Raw genomic sequence first — 19,194 nt, forward strand, 5'->3', positions numbered from 1 at the left:
CCTGCTGAAAAATTCTGCTTTTGTTATCATGCAGTTACCAGCAAGTAGCTTCACCCTTTAGCTGCCTACCCAGCTCCCCATCATAGAGTAAGGCTCTAACATAAAACAGCCAGAAGCTGAGAACTTCCAGGATAAATATAAGATATAGTTACACCAAGAAACAGCAGGCTTTGACACTGTGGCTTTGTGTTTGCTGAATGGCCATGAGACACACAGTGATACCCCCTGCACAGTCAGACAGCCTTGGAATTTGCTGGACCACACTGAGTCAAATCTGCTGCTGCTGCTAGTAGAGGCTTTCTGGTAAGATATTTGCTTGTAAATAAAAAGCTTGAGTTAGCTATACCAAAAATAATTGCAGGAATGAGTCATTCCCAAATTATCACCCATTTTCTGTGATTAACACTTGTAGGGTCTAAACGAGCCAGCTGTGATATGCAGTGCAGTAGTTTAGTTGCTATTCAGTGTGCTCTGTAACAAGTGTGGATTTATTCAGGAGTAGTGGTCCAATGCTAAAAGCTAAGAAGTCCTGTTTAATTCAAATCTATCTGTACTGACCTGACCCCAGCACTCTTTGTGCTTCAGAGATGGTGCCTGTGCATTTCCTCTGTCTCAAAACCCTCTCACCTGCTTCTGCTTTAATTCAGGCAGTGCCTGAATTAAATCTATTTCAGATTCCTCTTTCCACGGCTACTTAATTCCATAGATTAGAGAAACTTTTTCTTAGCAGCCTTCCAAGTAAGTCACATTTTTAATACATCAGATATCTCAATCTGGCTATATTCTTTATGGAATACAGCCAGCACCTGTATGGCTAGATCTTGTACATCATTTGCCTACCTACAGTTCTTCAGTTTTGAGGGTTTGTTGGCTTCTAAAAAGATTTTCTGCACTACTCAGAGCTGCTTCCTTTTCTTGGCTCCTTTCGTGGATGCCTTTCAAGGCAGCATAGTGACTTGCAAGGATCTACAAGCTGAGGTTAAAACAACAGATCTAATTATCTAGGTGTAGCACTAGGGTACCTGGATGCCGGCAATACAGAGCAAAAGATGCAAATCTACAACAGTTTGGTTGATGGATTTCTCTTACAAGTCATCATTGTCTTAGCCAAAGCAATAAAAATGAATCTAACTGATATTTATGGCTGCAGTGATACAGCCTATGAAATATATAATCACATTATGTTTCTGTTTGTGTTGGTTGCTCTTACTGGCACAACTTATTACTAGCAGTTACACATAATCCTCTTTAACATTGTGATAAATCTGATTTTTAACAATTAAAGTTCCTGAATTTCATCCTTTACATTCAATAAATTATATTCCACACTGCATTTATACATTAGCACAGGAATCTACTTTTTAAAAAATAAAATTGTACTTTATTCTTCCAACAGTAGTGTTTGTACTACAGACAGGCAAAATCTTCAACACAGATTTGATTTTTTGACAATCCTGCTTTAGATGGAAGTCTACACATTTTGTGTTGCTCCATTTTTAACACTGAATTTTTTTATTGGGATGAACTGTTTATTAGTACTTGAAAATTCAGGAAAGAATATGCAAAAAGTGTAGGAGTATAGTTAAGGACATAGTTGTGATCAGTTAAGTATTAATTTGTGTTGGTTTAGAGCTACAACGTAGACAGATTTTTCTAAAACAAAACCACATTGTTGCATAGCAACTTAATCCACCAGTTCCCTCAGGACCCACGGATACATTTTATCAGGTCCTGTGGACTTGTACATCCTCAGGTTCTTTCTTCTTTGCAGTCTCTGCCTTTGCATTCTGTGACTTGGGTGGTGCAGCTTGAGCACTTCCTGGCAAAAACAGACAAAACGGTTGTTGAGTGCCTCAGCCTTCTCCATATCCCAGGTAACCAGATTTCCTTTTGGAGAGGGCCCACTTTTTCCTTAGTCTTTCTTTCATCACAGACATACCTACACAAGTTTTTCTTGTTGCCCTTCATGTCTCCAGCCTGTTTTAATTCTATCAGGGCTTTAGCTTTGCTTACCTGATCCCTGCCCACTCAGACAATTTCTTTGTATTCCTCCCAGGGTACCTTATGCTATTTAAGCAAATATCATACACTGCTTTGTAATTCTAAATTTATATATAACTGAATTATCTGAATACAGCCAAGTTACAGTCATACAGCTTCTACTTCTAAGGTTTACAATGATTCAGATCACTTCTGAGAGTAATGGTTTTCTGTAGAAACAAAGTCTCTTCTTCATGTTCTTTTGATTGTTCAGACTGTAGTAGAGCATCCTGAACATTTGGTAGGTATTTACATATTTTTCAAGGATAATGTTCTCCTTGTGTTGCAAGTTATTTTAAAAAATCTTAATTAAAAACCAAACAAACAACAAACAATAACAAAAGCAAAACCAGAAAATACCAGGAGAAAGAAAAAAAAATAAAAATGCAGAGCCTTTATTTTCTTGTATAAATTTTAGCCTTTGCCATGTTTCACTTCCTACTTCTCTTTTTCCCCTAATCAAAGTAATACCAGAATGGGGTTAGTTAACTAGAACTTAATTTACTCTTTCAGGTGAATGTGCATATCTGTTAAACCTGTCAAAACATATTTTGTTTCACATACTTTTAATGGCAGACCTTAAACATTTCTGCAAGGTCCATATTTCATCAGCCATCATGCTAAGAACACTAGGTTAAACAGACGTAGTTGAGAATTTCCATTTTAATTTCCTGTGATTTACGCATCTGGTTTTGTTTAAAAGCATAAATCTTAGCATTTTCCTGAAAATGAGATGACTATCAAATTGAAACAGTTGTACTGAACTTTAATCTGAAATGTGCTTTGAAAGGCTTCATTTTACAGAGTCTCTGGAAACATTTCAAAATTTAAACATGCAGTTTTACACTCTCAAAAAAAGATTTTGCTGTACAAACATTATGACATAGTGAGTGCTCCCTTGTATTTTTGATGATAATGTTCCCTTAAGAGCTTCTTGGGCAGATCAATTTATTGGAAAGGGAACTTCATCAGGCCCTCCCACCCACTGGGACGGGTCTTCTTAAAGTAGTTCAGGTTAAGTAAAGGCTGTGCAGCTGTGAGAACTACATAAAGAATTCAGTTTCTTGCTTCTCATTTTTATTCCAACTCCGTTACTCTACTACCTGTCTGAATCTGCCAAGAATGCTGATTTACACCTATGATGATATCAAAAGACCACCTTGCTGGGACTGCCATGGTTCCCTTGCTCTTTACTCTTCTCAGCTCTCCTTATTGAGCAACCTAACATTTCTTCTTTCTCTTTATAAATGGTGGAAGCAATTATTAGAGGATATTGACTTTTCCTGCGTGATCTTGAAGATAAACAGTACTATTAAGCCAACACTACTGTTTGAAATGTGTTTCACTTTTGCCAATATTACTAGCAGGCTACCTAATCTTCTACAGGTATAATGGGCACTCCGTTTTCTAGGTTCAGTGCTCTGTTTATTGAAGAGTAATCTCAAATCCATGATGATGACTGAATAAAATAGATAAATTTTGCCATTTCCCTGACCTGAAATATTTGTCTATGTTGCTGTTTAATTCTAAACCCTGGCAACAATAATCCAAAGCAACTATATCAACTGCCCAAAAAAAGATCTGGAATATTTCTAGCAGATGCTATCTAGTCTTTCAATTGCAAAAGATGATCTTTTTTACGGGCTAACTAAGACTACAAGAAAAGTCAAGGAAAACAAGGATAAATTTACCATGTAGTAGACAATTATTTCCAAGAATCATAGAATGCCAGGTTGGAAGGGACCTCTAGGACCATCTGGCCCAACCTTTTTAGCTAATAATATAATTTAAATGAGATGGCCCAGCACCCTGTCAAGCTTAGTCTTAAAACCAGGGGAATCCACCACTTCCCTTGGAAGATTATTCCAATGTCTAACTGTCCTCATGGTGAAAAATGTACCTCTTATGTCCAATCACAATCTCCCCAGGATTAATTGTGCCCCTTATCCCTTGTCTTTCCATGTGACTCCTTGTAAAAAGTGAGTTTCCATTTCCTTGGCAGCCACCCTTTAAGTACCGGAACATAAGGTGTCCCTGAAGCCTTATTTTCTCAAGGCTGAACAAACCCAGTTTCCTCAGCCTCTCCTCATATGGCAGGTCCTCCAGTCCCCTGATCATCCTTTTGGCCCTTCCCTCGACCCTCTCCAGCCTGTCCATAACCTTTTCATAGAGTGGGGAACAAAACTGAATGAAATACTCCAGGTGTGGTCTGACAAGCACCAAGTAGAGCCGAATGATAACTTCTTTATCTTTTCTGGTGATACTTTATGTTCTTTTGCACTGTCTACAGAAAGATAATTTTCTTACTCTTTTTGTTGTTTTCTTTTTCTCTGTTGTTGCATTGTATTAAAGAATTAGAGTGTAAATTCAGCTTAGAGTTTGATGTAGTGCCTACTGTACTTTTGCACTAATTACTGTACATGTCTGTGAAATAAATTGTGAACATGAGGATAGAAGCACGTTAAAAAAACCTGGGAAGTGAAAGTTGAAGTAAAATTCACTCCCAGTTCCTTTCAGCTGAGCACAGAATTTATCAGGGCTTTTCCTCCCTAAGTACAATCCTTCTTCTAATCCAGTATTAGTCAGTTTTCAAACTCTCCTGTGGGAGACTGTGCTTGGTGACAGGGTTGGTGTTAAACCCACAGCAGCACCATCTTTTAAACAATGAGTAATGCTTGTCCCTGGTGCCTGTCCCATAAAGGGCACTCCAGAATGTGCAAATCCTATGTTAATTGCAAAACGACTTTTCCTTGGATACTTCTCACATGTTTATCAGTCTGCTTCAGGTCTTGAGCCCCACCACCATGTGGTGGTCTGAAAATACATCCCTGAATAAAAAAGGAGGTCTTAGTCTTCACTATTGTCAATCCACATTAAATTACAGGCGTAAAAGGGAATTAATCATCTTAGAATAATAAAACCACACTTGGTTCAAACATAATGTAGGGATTAACAGTGACTGAACCTGAGGCTATCAACTTATCTCTTCTGATTGCTAATCATCAGGGAATGACCCCACTTGAATATTATTGCTTGGTTATATAAAAACTATGCTAAAGGCATAAGACTGCAACATTCAACAACTATCATAAAGTTTTGGTTACAGAATTTCTTATGCTCAGAAATCTTTTTTTTCTGTAACACCTTCTGTGAGCTATAGAGAACAGTAACATACACTGTGTATTTGCCGTACTCTCCTTTATATAAATATATTTTCTTTAAATTATGCACTATTTCATGTAAAATATACAGAGAGTAGACTTTGCAGAACACACTGCATTAAACCTCTTCCTTTCCTAAACTGTCCCCAGTACTGAAAGTAAACACAATCTACCTGAATCGAAAGACACCTTCCTTTAGACAAAGGAAGTGTTTCTCTTCTCAAGAACTCTTATAAAGTAGGTTGTGCTTTGTTTGTTCATCTTTTGCCTGCCTGTCTACATCCTCTTTCCATTGGACCAAATAGCCCATAAGGTGGTAATTTCTTTTTCGAAGATAATACAAAGTTTAAAATAAAATCTAGTAATGGAAAAAAATAGATATTTAAATAAACTCATTTCCTTAATCCCTTCAAAATGTATCACATGGGTTAGTTTTCAGTCTTTTAGGGAAAAATGTAAGCATTTTAGCATAGCTTTCAGAGAGGCAAATATATCATTAAATGGGGAAAATTCTTTTCAGAAGATTATAACTCCAAGTGAGATCACTTAAAGCTAATAAGAAAATAGCAAAGACTGTGATTACTCTTCCTTATAACTTTCCTTTTCCCTGGAAAATAATACTTCAGAGGGCACGGTGAAAGTTGATGACAAAATAAAGACAGAAGGAAAAAAAAAGATGGAAGAAAAGCAGACAAGTTGCATAGGGGACTTAAAAAAAAACCCAAGCCACTTTTTTGTTTACTGCCTGACTGCTGTCAGTGATCTCCCCATAATTTACCAGGCAAGAAACTAATATGTGACAAGAGAGAAAGGTCACTCACCACAGTAAGTCAGCAAATGTTTAGAAAGGTTACACATTACGATGACAATAGTAAACACCATACTTATTCCATGGATGAGCAGTGAGGCAGTGAAGTTTCATTAAAACCAGAGTGAAGTTATTAAATTTTTATAATTTGACTGGGATGCATACAGCAGCTTTTTTTCAGAAGCTCAGTCCTGTGCGACAGGCAATGAGGGAACCAATAAGTGTTGAATTACAATAATCAATATGTGAAATGACAAAAACATTAATCAACATTTCAGCAGTGTCCTAAACTAGGAAGAAATTAGTTTTATATAGAGCACATAGATACTAGATAGATAGTGGGCCAAATGAATGGCTTATGTAACTCCACCGCTGATATATGCAGCTGGTGACATATTTGGATCTAGTGATGAATTCAGATTATTACATTTTGACATTATATCATACTGAATCAGGCTACTAGCATAACAACATTTTCACAAGGACTTATTTTTATCTGGAATTTATGTAGATTCAGCTGTGTACATGCTTATGCCTTGTTGGCACATGATACTATATTGCTCCACAAGACAAAGTCTCTGAGTTTTGCTGGTATAGGAACCCACAGATGAGTAAGCTTAGGTGTGAGTATTCTGTTACTGGAAACAGGAAAATTATTTATTTTTCTTTAATTGAATGGGTCATCACTTCATACAGAGCCCTGGATCAAAAGTGATCTCAAGTGACTAAATAAAACAGGCAGGGGATGAGCTGAAAGTGCTCAAAGACTTAGGAGCACAGAGAGAGAAAAATAGTGTTAAAATTGTGTGTTGCAGTTATCTTTTCAGAAACCCTTTCTGTTTGAGCTTTTAGATAGAGGTGCCATGAAGGTAGCAGAGAGGGTGTTTCTTGCCTCACTGCCTATAGTCTCATTCCAAATACCTAGAAATATGCAATTACTGCAATGCACAAAACTTGTATGCAATATGTGACGGAAAAAATTGTTATAGAAATGTTTTAAGGATGGCTTTAAATGAAAGCAGCCTTTAAGTGTATCTCTTCATTAAAGATAGTATAGAAAAGCACCAGTGATAACTGTACATCTATAGCCATTCTAATTATCTCAGCTCACTGTTGGAATGGATGATAAAACTCTTCCAAATATAAACATTTTCCTTCAAGAGATGTGAACGGGTCCACTTGCTGCCCTCCAGTGTTAAGATAAATGATTTGGCACATAAGGTGTTAGTGTGAACTTCTTATAGAAATGAAAAAAAGGGGTGAAAATTAGTATCAGCATGGTTGCTTTCCCTAGATGCATTGTTTTAGGAAAAACAAGCATCTTTATAAAGAAATGAAGAGCATAAGCATAAATAATATGCAAGAGTAGTTTGTTGTTTTTTTTCTTTTTTTCAGAAATAAGCAGAAACAACAGTTAAAATTTAGAAAGTCTTCCTAGAATACACTTGGTTTTGCTAGCCAGAAGTAAAGCTCTGCATGAAGACTCAAAGCGATTTTCAGGAACTTAAGTGTTTAAAAGAAAATGCAAAAGGGCAAAATTGAAACATCTTTAATACGCCTTTACTAAACTCTCAACATTTCAGTATTATGTTTATTAAAAAAAGCATATGAAAAATAAATGAAAATCACAGGTCGTAGGCATCATGCTGGCTGACACAGTGGTGATGTGTATTGATCCTGGCAATGTCACAGAATTGTTCACTTGCAATGATTGCTTTTTTGACTCTACACTCAATTCTTGTTAACAAAAAATTCAAAGAGAGATCCATTAGTCTCCTCAATTGCTTGTGACTGTCAATGAAAAGTTTGTTTTCACTTGGGTTAACTCTAACTTTGGTAGATAAGAATACCCACGAGGTCACTGAATAATTCAGGAGTGACTCAAAGTCTGACCAACAGCATTAAAATGAATTTATTCAACAATGTTGAATAACAAAAGTTGTTTTAATATTTAAGGAGAAATTCGCACACCAGAGGTAGATTGATCAGAGTCCTTTGTCTGTTTTCTGACTAGAAAGCATGTGTTTCGCACTTAAAAAGGAAGAAACATAAGATGGACACTAACACTGGCCTAAAGGGAAAAGCATTCAAACAAAAAAACCCACATTATCTTTCACTCATAGTAACAGAACCTCATTTCAAGAGAACTAGGGCATGTTATTTCAGTGTCTATTGTTTATTCACTCAGCTTTTCCTGCACTCACTGACACATTGGAAGGACTTTATGTTAAAAGCAGTAGTTAGACTTCCATGCAAATGACGATCCTTTTTTTTTCCTAGCTAATAGTGAAATAAAATTCACTGTACTACTGAGAAGTGGAAGTAGTTTTTTTGACAAGTTCATGCATGAATTACTGAAACATCGACATTGTGATATAAATAACTGCTTCACAAAGTAAATTAAATTAAGCTTGAGAGGTTTTTGGCTTTTGTGTTCCAGTATGTCACATTCACTAATCCTTAAATTATTGTGAAAATTTGAATTTTACACTTATGAAGAGAACTTCAGCAAAAGTAGAAAATGGCAAATTTGCTTAAAGTCCATAATGAAATTATTCTTATTCAATGGGCCTGTATATCTCAGTTGTGGAGAACTTATTTTTCTTTTGAACTCAGACTAACTCCATAACTACTTTAGAATGAATTTCCTGGTGCAATAAGAAGAGCTATGTTATTTAATTAGATTTATACAGCAGGTTCAGAACGTCTGTATTTTGTTCACTCTAAGAGCTGGTTGAAGATCTCACAATCTGACCATCTGGGCTGTTTAACCTCAGTGAGAGAACTGCAAATCCCCCTCTCCCACTGACCTGGGTAAACTGTGAATACAAAAAAAATTTCTTAGAATGTACACAGAAACTATGAAGTTCAGTCCCATTTTTGCGTTTACATTTATATAATCTGGTAGTAAGGTTTTGTTATTTGTATCAGTATTGTTTGTTTGTGGGGGCAGTTTGTATTTTTTATTGTTTGTTTGTTATACTGGTCCTCAGCCTTGAAACACTTTATAGGAGGAAGTAGGATGGCTTTTATTACTAGGAGTTAGCATTATGGTGCAGCCAGTGAATAGTATTTCTCTAGATTTAAAGAATGCTGATCTCATTTACAAAGTACATTACTTTGCTTCCCATTCTAAGAGGAATACATTAACGTTTTTGAAAATGACATTTCATGATTAGCTAAGCACGACACCTACACAGTCATTTCAAATCAGATTGCCTGTTCTCAAAATTGTTTTACTATGTCAAAGGAAACAATAGTCTTTCTTCCCAGTTTGTTTAAAATTGAAAAACAATTATTTAAATTCACTTTGATTCACAGGCCTGGCTTTTCAGTAAAGAAATGAGCTCATTTCTGTATTTTCTTTTCTAACATTCTGTATTATATCTTATTTTCCAAAGACTCTTAACAGTCTGTGGACTTGGGAAGCAATTTTCATTACTATAAGCATTAATGTTTCTAGTGAAAAATTATTTAAGAACATTGAAAAGCTAATTTACCGGACATTTGTGGGAAATATTTTGCCTTTTATATTAAGTATGAGTAGAATTTCAATGAAGTATTATGGGCTGAGAAGAGGAATCTTTTCAAGGTTTCATCTGTCATCTTGTGACATTTAAAAACAAAAATAAATGAAGAGATGTCTGTTTCCATTGCAGGTCAACACTTACAGTATCTAAAGTGAATAGTCTCTAAAGGAGCACATAAAAAATGAAAGGAGCGTGCCCTGTGATGTGGTGAGCTAGAAGTTCAACAGTATTCAAAGTGTCAATGCTCATTGATCAGTCCAAGCCCTGACCTGAAGTAAATCAGCATATCTCCACCAGGTTCAGTGAACTGGGTCACTGTGCTGGACTGTTTCCCTCAGCTCTAGCACCTACATTCTCTTTGCATTTGATCACTTGGACTGTGTCAGCCTGTCAACATCATGGTAGCTGTGATGCCAATTAGAGGTTCTCATTTCAGACACCTGAGTTAAGGCTCCCTGTTTTTGATGATGACAACACCTAGCAGGTGTGCTACAGCAGCCAAACATGAGAATAATGTAAAGTAACTCCCTAGTAGGCTGGATTAACCTCTTCTGCAATTGTATGCACTAGTTTGCATCACTGTATTTGAATTATATATAAGGAACTAGAGGCAAGAAATGCAGAGAGATGCACTTGCCAAAAGGCAGCAAATCTAGCAACACGCTGCTGAAACACACTGCCACAGCATCGGTTTCCAGAGATGAATATTTGAAATGGTAACCTTTCTCTAGTTTTGTTCAGCCATCTTTTAAGATTATTTGCCAGAACACTTACTGAGGTCAGTAAATACAGCAACTACCTACATCTGTATGTTCATCTGTGATCAAGATACCAATGTAGTAATTTTTCGCTTTGTGGAAAACATACAACAGTAGCTGGACTGATTTCTGTGTTTGTTTGCAATACCTAATTCTGTCATTTAAGATGTTTAAAAAAAGAAGATTAAGAAGAAAAAAAATAAACAGAAAACACATTAACCATGCTCCAATGACTGTAGAAAGGATTTCAAAGGCAGACTATTCACTCTTCAGTGTCAGAAATTAGTTTGTTTCTCAGTTTCATACTTCAGAGACCTTTGATCTGATTCCCATTTCCCATCTTGCAACTTCAAAATGTATAATGGTGCTTCATTATTTTCTGACATCTTGACTCACGGTGAGCAGGTGTAACTTGAAAACAGTATATAAAAGCAATCTCTAATGCTGTTTCCAAGCCCCAAAGAGTAATCTATGTCTGAACAACTGATTTGAAAGAAGGCATGTCTTAGGTCCTCAAGGTTTAGAACAACTTTTTCTCCTGCTTTGGGATTTTTGTGTGTGGAGCTATTTGGGTCACAGGAACCTTACATTTGGTGTACCTATCCTATTTTGATATTAATAGCTACATATATGTTCTTAGGGCAACCCCCATGCTGGATTAAGGCTAGTACAGTGAAGGAAAAGGATCTGAGGGGAGAAACTTACTTTGATTTCACTGCTGGTTGGATGACTTGTCACAGAATACAACTGTACACAAGATGTCTATAACTTAAACTGTTTTTACCCTATCTGTGTATCTGTGACTCGGGTTATTCTGGCAGCATGAGCCTTCTGGTGCTCTCACACCAGGGCTGAAGCACTTGCATTGGACAACATGTTCCCTTCATTTTGCATCCTTGTGATTCTTTTCCAGAAGCTGTCTCAAGGCAGAGAATAAAGGAAGATAAAGTAAAATAACATAAAGCAAAGTAAGGGAAGGGGAGGAGAGGGGAGAGAAAAGGGGAGAAAAGAAGGAAGGAAAAGAGAAAAGGAAATATCTTTGAAACTAGGTCATGTATCACTATGACAATAAGAGTTGCTCCTCTGAAGTCACTTCTGAAATTTAAAACATTTTGACAACTTTAATGTACCAGATGTGAAGTATTGAAACACTCCAAGATTGTTAATTTCCAAACAAACTGCATCTTCTCTTCAAGAGATGTCTTTGATCAAAGCCCTTCCTTGTTTATTAGGTTACTTCCAAGTTGTATCAGCAATATATGAAATATTTTGACCATGATTTTGCAGCTGATAATTAAGAACTGATGATAGGCATTTAGGAAGATAGGTTTGCTTCATTTGCTGTACTTTGAGTTCAAGAGATACAAAGGAATCTAATGTTATAGTCTTTAGGAACACTATCAGAATACGTAAAACTTTTTATTTTTTCTTTTTAATTTGGAAACAGAACTGATTTCCCCAAACTTTAAATATAACTATTTGTTCAGAGCTGGCATTCTGCCTGCAGTGCTTTTTTGACACTGCTGAAATGACTGTTTACCCCAAGCTAGAACATGTGAAAATAAAAATGTCATGCAGATGTTGTCTTACAAATATCTACATGCATTACACTATAATCTGTAAGATACCAACATTAAAAATACACTTTTAATTCAGATTCAGCTATTTTTTGTTCAAATCATGCACAGAAAACTGGATAACAAACTGTTATGTTTTACTAATATTATTTTTTACAATTTCACCCTTTTAAGTATTTATGCTTTTGACGATGAGTGAATTCTCTGCAAGTATAAGGCAGAATTTCACTCCTGTTTAAAAACATATTTTCAGTTTTTGAGTTGATAACCTTCATGTGTTCATTCTGCACCAGTATTTTCTCATGCTGGAAATATTTGCCAAACCTGAAAATAACCTTGTGTAATATGCATGGAAAAGTTAGTAAAACTGAATTTCAAAGTTAATGCTCAATTTGCCCATAACAATCACACAATTTTATGAATCATACTCTGTGCATTTCCATTCAAGAAAAATGAGGAAAAGTGGGGTTTGAAAATGATATGATAAATTTCTTTCAGCAATACAGTGGTTACTTATTTACAAGAATTGGGGCTGGCCATAGTATATGGAACAGTAGTAGGTCATGAAACTAGATGACAGTGTTGTTGCAGTAAATGCTGTTAAAATACATTCAAAACATTTAATGTACTGGATGTTAGGATGTTTTCTTCTTTAAGATGATTTTCAGTAACCTGGCAGTATACTAGAAGGGCTTAAATTGAAATTAAAGGTAATTTAATCTGCTTCATAAGCTAATTTACCAGTATTCACAGAAGAAATGATTTTGTGATTTTTAAGGTTCCAGCTACATTCTAAGGATGTTATTTGACTAAAAGGAAATATTATATTAAAACTTTTATTGCAGTTCAACCAGTATACACAGAAGGCCAGTTTTCTGAACCCATGAGTATTTCAAAAGATACATGAACATTTTCTGCAGAATTAACAGTTTTAAAATTCTTGTTTAAAAAGTTTAAATTGAGTATTTCAAAGAATGCTTTAATATTTCAGAAGTAAAGTAATAAATTTCAGAGCAGGGTAACATTGCCTTCTTACCAGAGACTTTTGGTGTAAGTTAATTTGGTTTAAAGAAAAACCTTTGACAAAATCAAAGCTCTTGCATGAAAGGAACTAGTATTGATAAAAATAGCCCTCATAAATAAATAAATAAACAAACCACTTGTAATTATCATAGTCATCCAATTTGTTATATAACTTAAAAGGGATCTTGTTGTTAATTATTTTTGCTACATTAGAGGTGTATGGCTTCAATGTAAAGGGTGATCTTTCTGCCGTGGTCTATGCCAAACTGATAGTCTAAATAAATGAGGCAGGCTGAAGATGGGGTCGAAAGAGGCATAGTAGAAGGCAGTGACCATATCTGAACTGCACCAGGCTGGCAGCTGTAAAGAAAAGTATGACCCAGTTCTGATCTACTTAATGCATGTTTGAACACAGCCTTTTCAGAAGAAAAAAGCAAGCAGAGAGCTAGATTAGACAAGAACCGCCCATTCTAGAATTGATATAAATGTTGCATTGTATCTAGTTGAGGACTATTAAAGAGAAGCTTCCAGTGAAGGACAATTATTCGTACTTGTCTAGGAGGCAATCTCTCACATTTCCCCTTGAATCATTTGGTACAAGCCATTGCCAAAGACAGGACAGAAGTCTAAACGGCCAGCTGGCCTAATCAAGTATGAACAGTTCTGTATGGTTAGAACTGCTACTATTAAGCACACCTTCAAAAAAACTGATAAACTAATCAATGTTGCCCAAAGAGCCAGAAACTCATCTAAATCAGCAGGTATTATAACCACCTGCAAAGTAAGTTTGAGAATCTGATTTTCTACAGATAAGGCAGCTATCTGAAAGGCTTAATTACATTAATTATAATAAGTGTTTTGTAATGTTTCATCAAAAACACTGACCCACTCTGCATAGCAGGTGCTCATTGTATGTGGAAGATCTGTCATTAATAATCACTTACCCCTTGTGGAAACTGTGTATTGTATGTAATAAAATTTAACTGTCTGACAAAGCTACCCAACGGACTAATATTTCAATGAAACTGAGTTGAAATTCCTTATTTCTTCATATTCAGTGAACTGAAGAAAGAACAGAGTGAACCTGCACTCTGTTGATCCCTCAGAAGCAAAATACTACTCCTCAGTAAAACATGTAAGTACTAATGTATATATAACAATGGGTACTCTGCTGGGACCTTTACCTCTACATGAGCTTTCAGTACTGTTGTGCATAAAAGCTATGTAGGGTGCCAGTTAGTATTACTGAGCATGTTAAAGAAAGAATGTACACAACACTTTAGGAAACTTGGGTGACTCTCTGGTAATGTCGATAGGACAAATTATGCCCTGCTACAAGACATTGGGTGCCATGAGGCGGGGCTGTAAAGTGGTTATAAATTCCAGAAAACAGAGAACTTCCCCAGGTTATAGTGGTGAAATGTCAGTACTCTTCACCATAAAAAAAAAAAAAAAAAAAAAAAAAAAAAAAAAAAAAAAAAAAAAAAAAAATTAAAAAAAAATTACCTAATATCTAAGATGGGATTAGACTTATTCCAGTGTTTTTGTTAAACATTCTGGTCAGCAATAACCAAAGAATGTGTTAAGACCTAAATTTACACAGAACTCTGGTACACACAGGTTTTCTCTGGCCTGTTTCCTCCCTTCTCTTTCATCTGCACCCTCATGCCTGTGTTTATTCAGTGTTAAATGTGACTCTTCTTAGTTTACTGAGTTTTTATTCTAGTGCGGAATTCCTATCTCTCTTTTAAATTGGGATAATTCAAACAAAATTACTTTATTAGTTACTAATACATATACATATAAAAGTATATGTACACTTAAGGACAAAGAATAGAGGTCATGCCTGCTGATACATATCCTCTACGCTGGATAAGAATGACACTGAGAGAGACATAAGTGATTAACAAGATATAATAGCTGCAACTTCCAGTCAGAAAATATAATATTAAAAAGAGCCTTTAAAAAATTATTTGTAAGGGTGAATGACACTTGGAAAAAAATACCAAAGAAACTGTCAAATTCTTCACCCCTTTTGTCTTAAAATCAAGACAGCATACTTTACTCAAATATTTACTCAGATGCACTCTTTTATACTCGATACGTGGCTTATGGACAGATGCCAGATGTCAGAGTGGATATCTGATATTTTCTTTATCTTTAAAAATCTATGAAGCTACAAGAAAGTTGCAATAGTTAACTGAGTTCAGCCTCTTCTGCCTGCTGTAGCTATGATTAAGTTAACAGCAGTGTTAAGTATTCTAGCAGACTTTCTCTGTCTTAACTTCTATTTCTTAACTCGTTTTGTCTCGATTTTGCCACCATTTAATCTTCTACTTTATTTTTAAGTATTTGAATGAGCTCTCTCAATTCATTCAAATGGAAGAAGTTTAAACTCTAAATCAAATAGGACAAAGGTTTAATCTAGGATAAATTAATTTATATCCAAATCCCAGTGTTCTTCTTTCCCAGTAAAAGACATGTCTTTCTTCTCAGCTTTTGTCAACCATGAACAAGGGCAGCCCCAGAGCCACATTTCTCAGAAAACAAACATGGCTGCAGTTCACTGAGCCCCAGCCACAAAATGAAAAGGCAACAGCTTCTGCAAGGTGAACTACACTGTACTTCCATCATGAGAAAGCACTGTCCTCCCAACAGCAAAAAGTTCATCACAAGGACTTACAAATATAGTGCAGTGTAAGCATTTTTTAAAAATTATTATTTCTTTGCCTATGTAGTTGGTAATATTTTCTGTTTATCAGAAAAGATAGTGTGATGGCAAGAGGAACAGGTGTTGTCCAGACCCATTTCCTGAAGCTTATAAATATCTGTACTCATAATTCCCAGGAGTCATCCTATTGCTTGAGATCAGCTGAAGGTGAATAAACCAAGCTGTAATTCTTACAGACTCACACTTGGAAAATACATTTTTCCAATAGGTAATTTCAAAGAAATGCATTAACTTTCTTGAAAAACATTTAATATATTTTTTAAAATATTTCAGAAATATTCTTACAAGCCCAGGTGGCTAATGCAGCTAACAGATGTGCAAATTTTGTCTAGGGATTACAAAGAATACAGTTTACTAAATTGTGTCATATGGCAGATGGGTAGGAGCTCAGTGGAGTATTCGGTTGATTACTCCATAGTTTCTGCAGTCAGAGGAAAAGCCCCAGCCTGCTTTTTTGCATACCCACAGTTCTTGGGGATGTCAGTTTACATTTGTTAAAGAAAGAGGATTGAAGGTATTCACCTCAGGGCTTCTCCAAGGATATCTTCTCTGTTTTCATTAATTACCAACATCGCCTTCCTGGGTCTGGAAAAGAAATTAAATAGGGAGATGAGGCCTTTGTGCTAAACAGCTACTTCCTCCAATAAATGTGGGTTTTATATCTCACTATTTAATCTGTACTACCTAAACAGCCGGTTAAACTTTCTCTATCAGCTGTAATTACATTCCAATAATTATATGAAGGCTTGGACAATGTTTCTAGTTTTAGAGCAGCTTCCACCATTAAGTGCAAAATCTCTCACAAATCTAATTTCTTATTATTAGTTTACAAAGGTCCCCGTGCTGCTTGGTGACTCACAATCTTCCTATGAGTTACAGCAGTCAAGAGACAGAGAAAGCAGTTTTATTTTGAACTAGCATAATAGTTATATTAAGAATAGCCAGCTTAATCCCAGTACCATAAATTTTCCACATTGGTGCTTACACATTATATATGAAAATAAAGGATAAGAAAGTAGCAAAAACCTGGATCTTAAATGCAAAAAGTGGCAATTAACCATCATAAATTAAAATGTTATAACAACTATGGAAACTATTGATAGTGTTATGCATGCTGTCATTAAGAGCTTAATAGGAATTTTCAGAAACCACCAGTGTTTTTTTTGTGAAAAATCTGTAACCCTTAATAATGTAATCATTGAATTTATTATTGCAAGAAAATATTTAAAACTTGGGTGATATTTTTCTTATCCATTACAAATAAAATTATACAGCACATGGCACAATAAAAGTGGAGCTAGTAGGAAAATGAGTACCAAAATGGCTGCTGCATAACACTTTGTCTGTAAGATCCTGCATTCAATTATCTACCAGCTTGCCAAATTTCAGCTGTTGCAGCTAAAATTGTCCATGTCAGCAAATTCACTTCAGACAGTATTTCTTCTGCAAAGTTTCTAAAAAAAAGTTTCCCAGAAAAAGTTAGTCTGCCTTTTCCAACAATGTCAGCAAGGACTAATAATTAGTTTGTTGGTGTTACACGGTGACTGTGGAACAGGACTTTCAGTTTATCGCTGCTTTTGGCTCATGAAAGCAGCTGTTTCACTGAATGCCCACTAAAGTATGGTCGATTTAGTAATCTTTGAAAAAAGTGTTAGAACCTTTCACATGTTTCTGGTGTTCCTCCTTCTGAAGAGTCTGTGTGAATTGCCACTGAAATAGTCTTTTCCTTTAAATTATTACCCATGACTAATATGGGAAATAGGTCTCTGAGAATGCTCTTTCCACTGCTTTAGGTGTGGCTATTGCTGGAGGCCAGGAGAAAGAACAGCAGCTTGCAAGAAGGTGAAATGTAGTCTTACAAGGCAAAAGATTAAGACTGAGGCAAGGAGTGTGGTGGGAGAGAGGAATCTACAGTGAAACTAGGACAGTGAGGCTGGAAACAGGAGACAGAATGCAAAGAGATGAACAAAGGGTGAAAGCATCTCTCCAAGCACAGAAATATACTCACTTGAGCCAGAGAAACATCAGTCACCAGAGCTTGGAAAACCTTTGCTAAGGTGTGGTGCTCACATTCCACTGGTGCTGGTTCGTACAAGAGAGTAAAAACACCATAACTCTTCTGAGCTGCTCCTCAAGCCACAGCAGGTCTGCTCTGAGCATTCAAATCCTACTCATGTATGGCTCATTGTGTTTTTAGTTTTCTTTTCTTTCATGACTGTAATCTCACTGCCCTTCATGTCCTAATTAGCAAAAGGAGACCAATCCCACCGTCTCATCTGACAGGCAGATTGGAAAATTGTGCTTTCTGTTCTCAAAGCAGGGTCTGAACAGCTGGCAGTAAATAAAGCAGAAGACCTCAGGTTGACAATGATGCTGGCAGGAAAAATAAGTTCTTCCCTCCAGTGCACTCAAGCAAGCAGGAATCTGTGAAAGAGAAAAAAGGTGGTTATTCACTAAAAAGCCAGAGGAGAGGAGAGGACCGTCCACAAAGGCTAGTTTTAGTGCTGGAGATTTTAACCTCCTGTCCTGTTGTCAGCTGGCAGGGAGAGCTACTTCAGGAGAAGATTTAGGTATCTTAAAAACTTATTCTGGATTTGTTCCAGTGCACTCAAGCAAGCAGGAATCTGTGAAAGAGAAAAAAGGTGGTTATTCACTAAAAAGCCAGAGGAGAGGAGAGGACCGTCCACAAAGGCTAGTTTTAGTGCTGGAGATTTTAACCTCCTGTCCTGTTGTCAGCTGGCAGGGAGAGCTACTTCAGGAGAAGATTTAGGTATCTTAAAAACTTATTCTGGATTTGTTTTCCAGACATGTTTGCCTCTCTCCCCATTGAGGAAGGACATGGGGCAGATAGCATTTTTGGGGCTGAGAGATGTTTTTTTTAATCTTCCTCTGTGCCATATTGCAAGTGTCTAAACTCATTCTGCAGGGGAAAAAATAAGTAAATAAATAAATATGAGGAAAAAAACCACCAGTAACATTGAAATAAATCTTTTAATGGTTCTTCTGCCATAAAGGCTCTGTGAATTTTAATAATACAGGAAATTTGAAGAGCTGTCTCTATGTCTCTAAACTCATCTGGGACAAGACCATGATTTGAAACAGCATGAAAATTTCCTAAAGGATTGATTTTCGACTGAAAGACTGCATAATTAATTTGGAAAAGAAATCCAGTACTTGCTGAAACCTTGAGTAAAACAATAGTATTCTTTTTATATGAGTGTTTGAATCTTTCTTTAGACACAAAATCCTTTTTGAAATAAAAAAACATTCTTGATTTAGTATTTTGAGAGCTAGCAATGGAATCTTTAGAACAACTTCATGGAGAGAGCTGAAAGCATCCACCAGACATTTTTTATCTGAAAGCAATCTCCTACATGCAGCTCAGCAGATAGACTGGAGAGATGCTTGAGACAAAAAAAAGACAACGAGCGAGTTAGATTGGTATGGCTGATCAAGCAGCGGCTAATCCTGTGACAAGGCAGGTGGCAAAAGGCATAGTTCCAGCTCTGTAGTTCATGGCAGTGTTCGCATTAGGTAGGGAAACTAGGAAGAGGCTTTGAAGAGGC

The sequence above is a fragment of the Chaetura pelagica genome, unplaced genomic scaffold (genome assembly GCF_000747805.2).
Source record: "Chaetura pelagica isolate M959 unplaced genomic scaffold, ChaPel_1.0 scaffold189, whole genome shotgun sequence".
Classification (NCBI taxonomy): Eukaryota; Metazoa; Chordata; class Aves; order Apodiformes; family Apodidae; genus Chaetura; species Chaetura pelagica.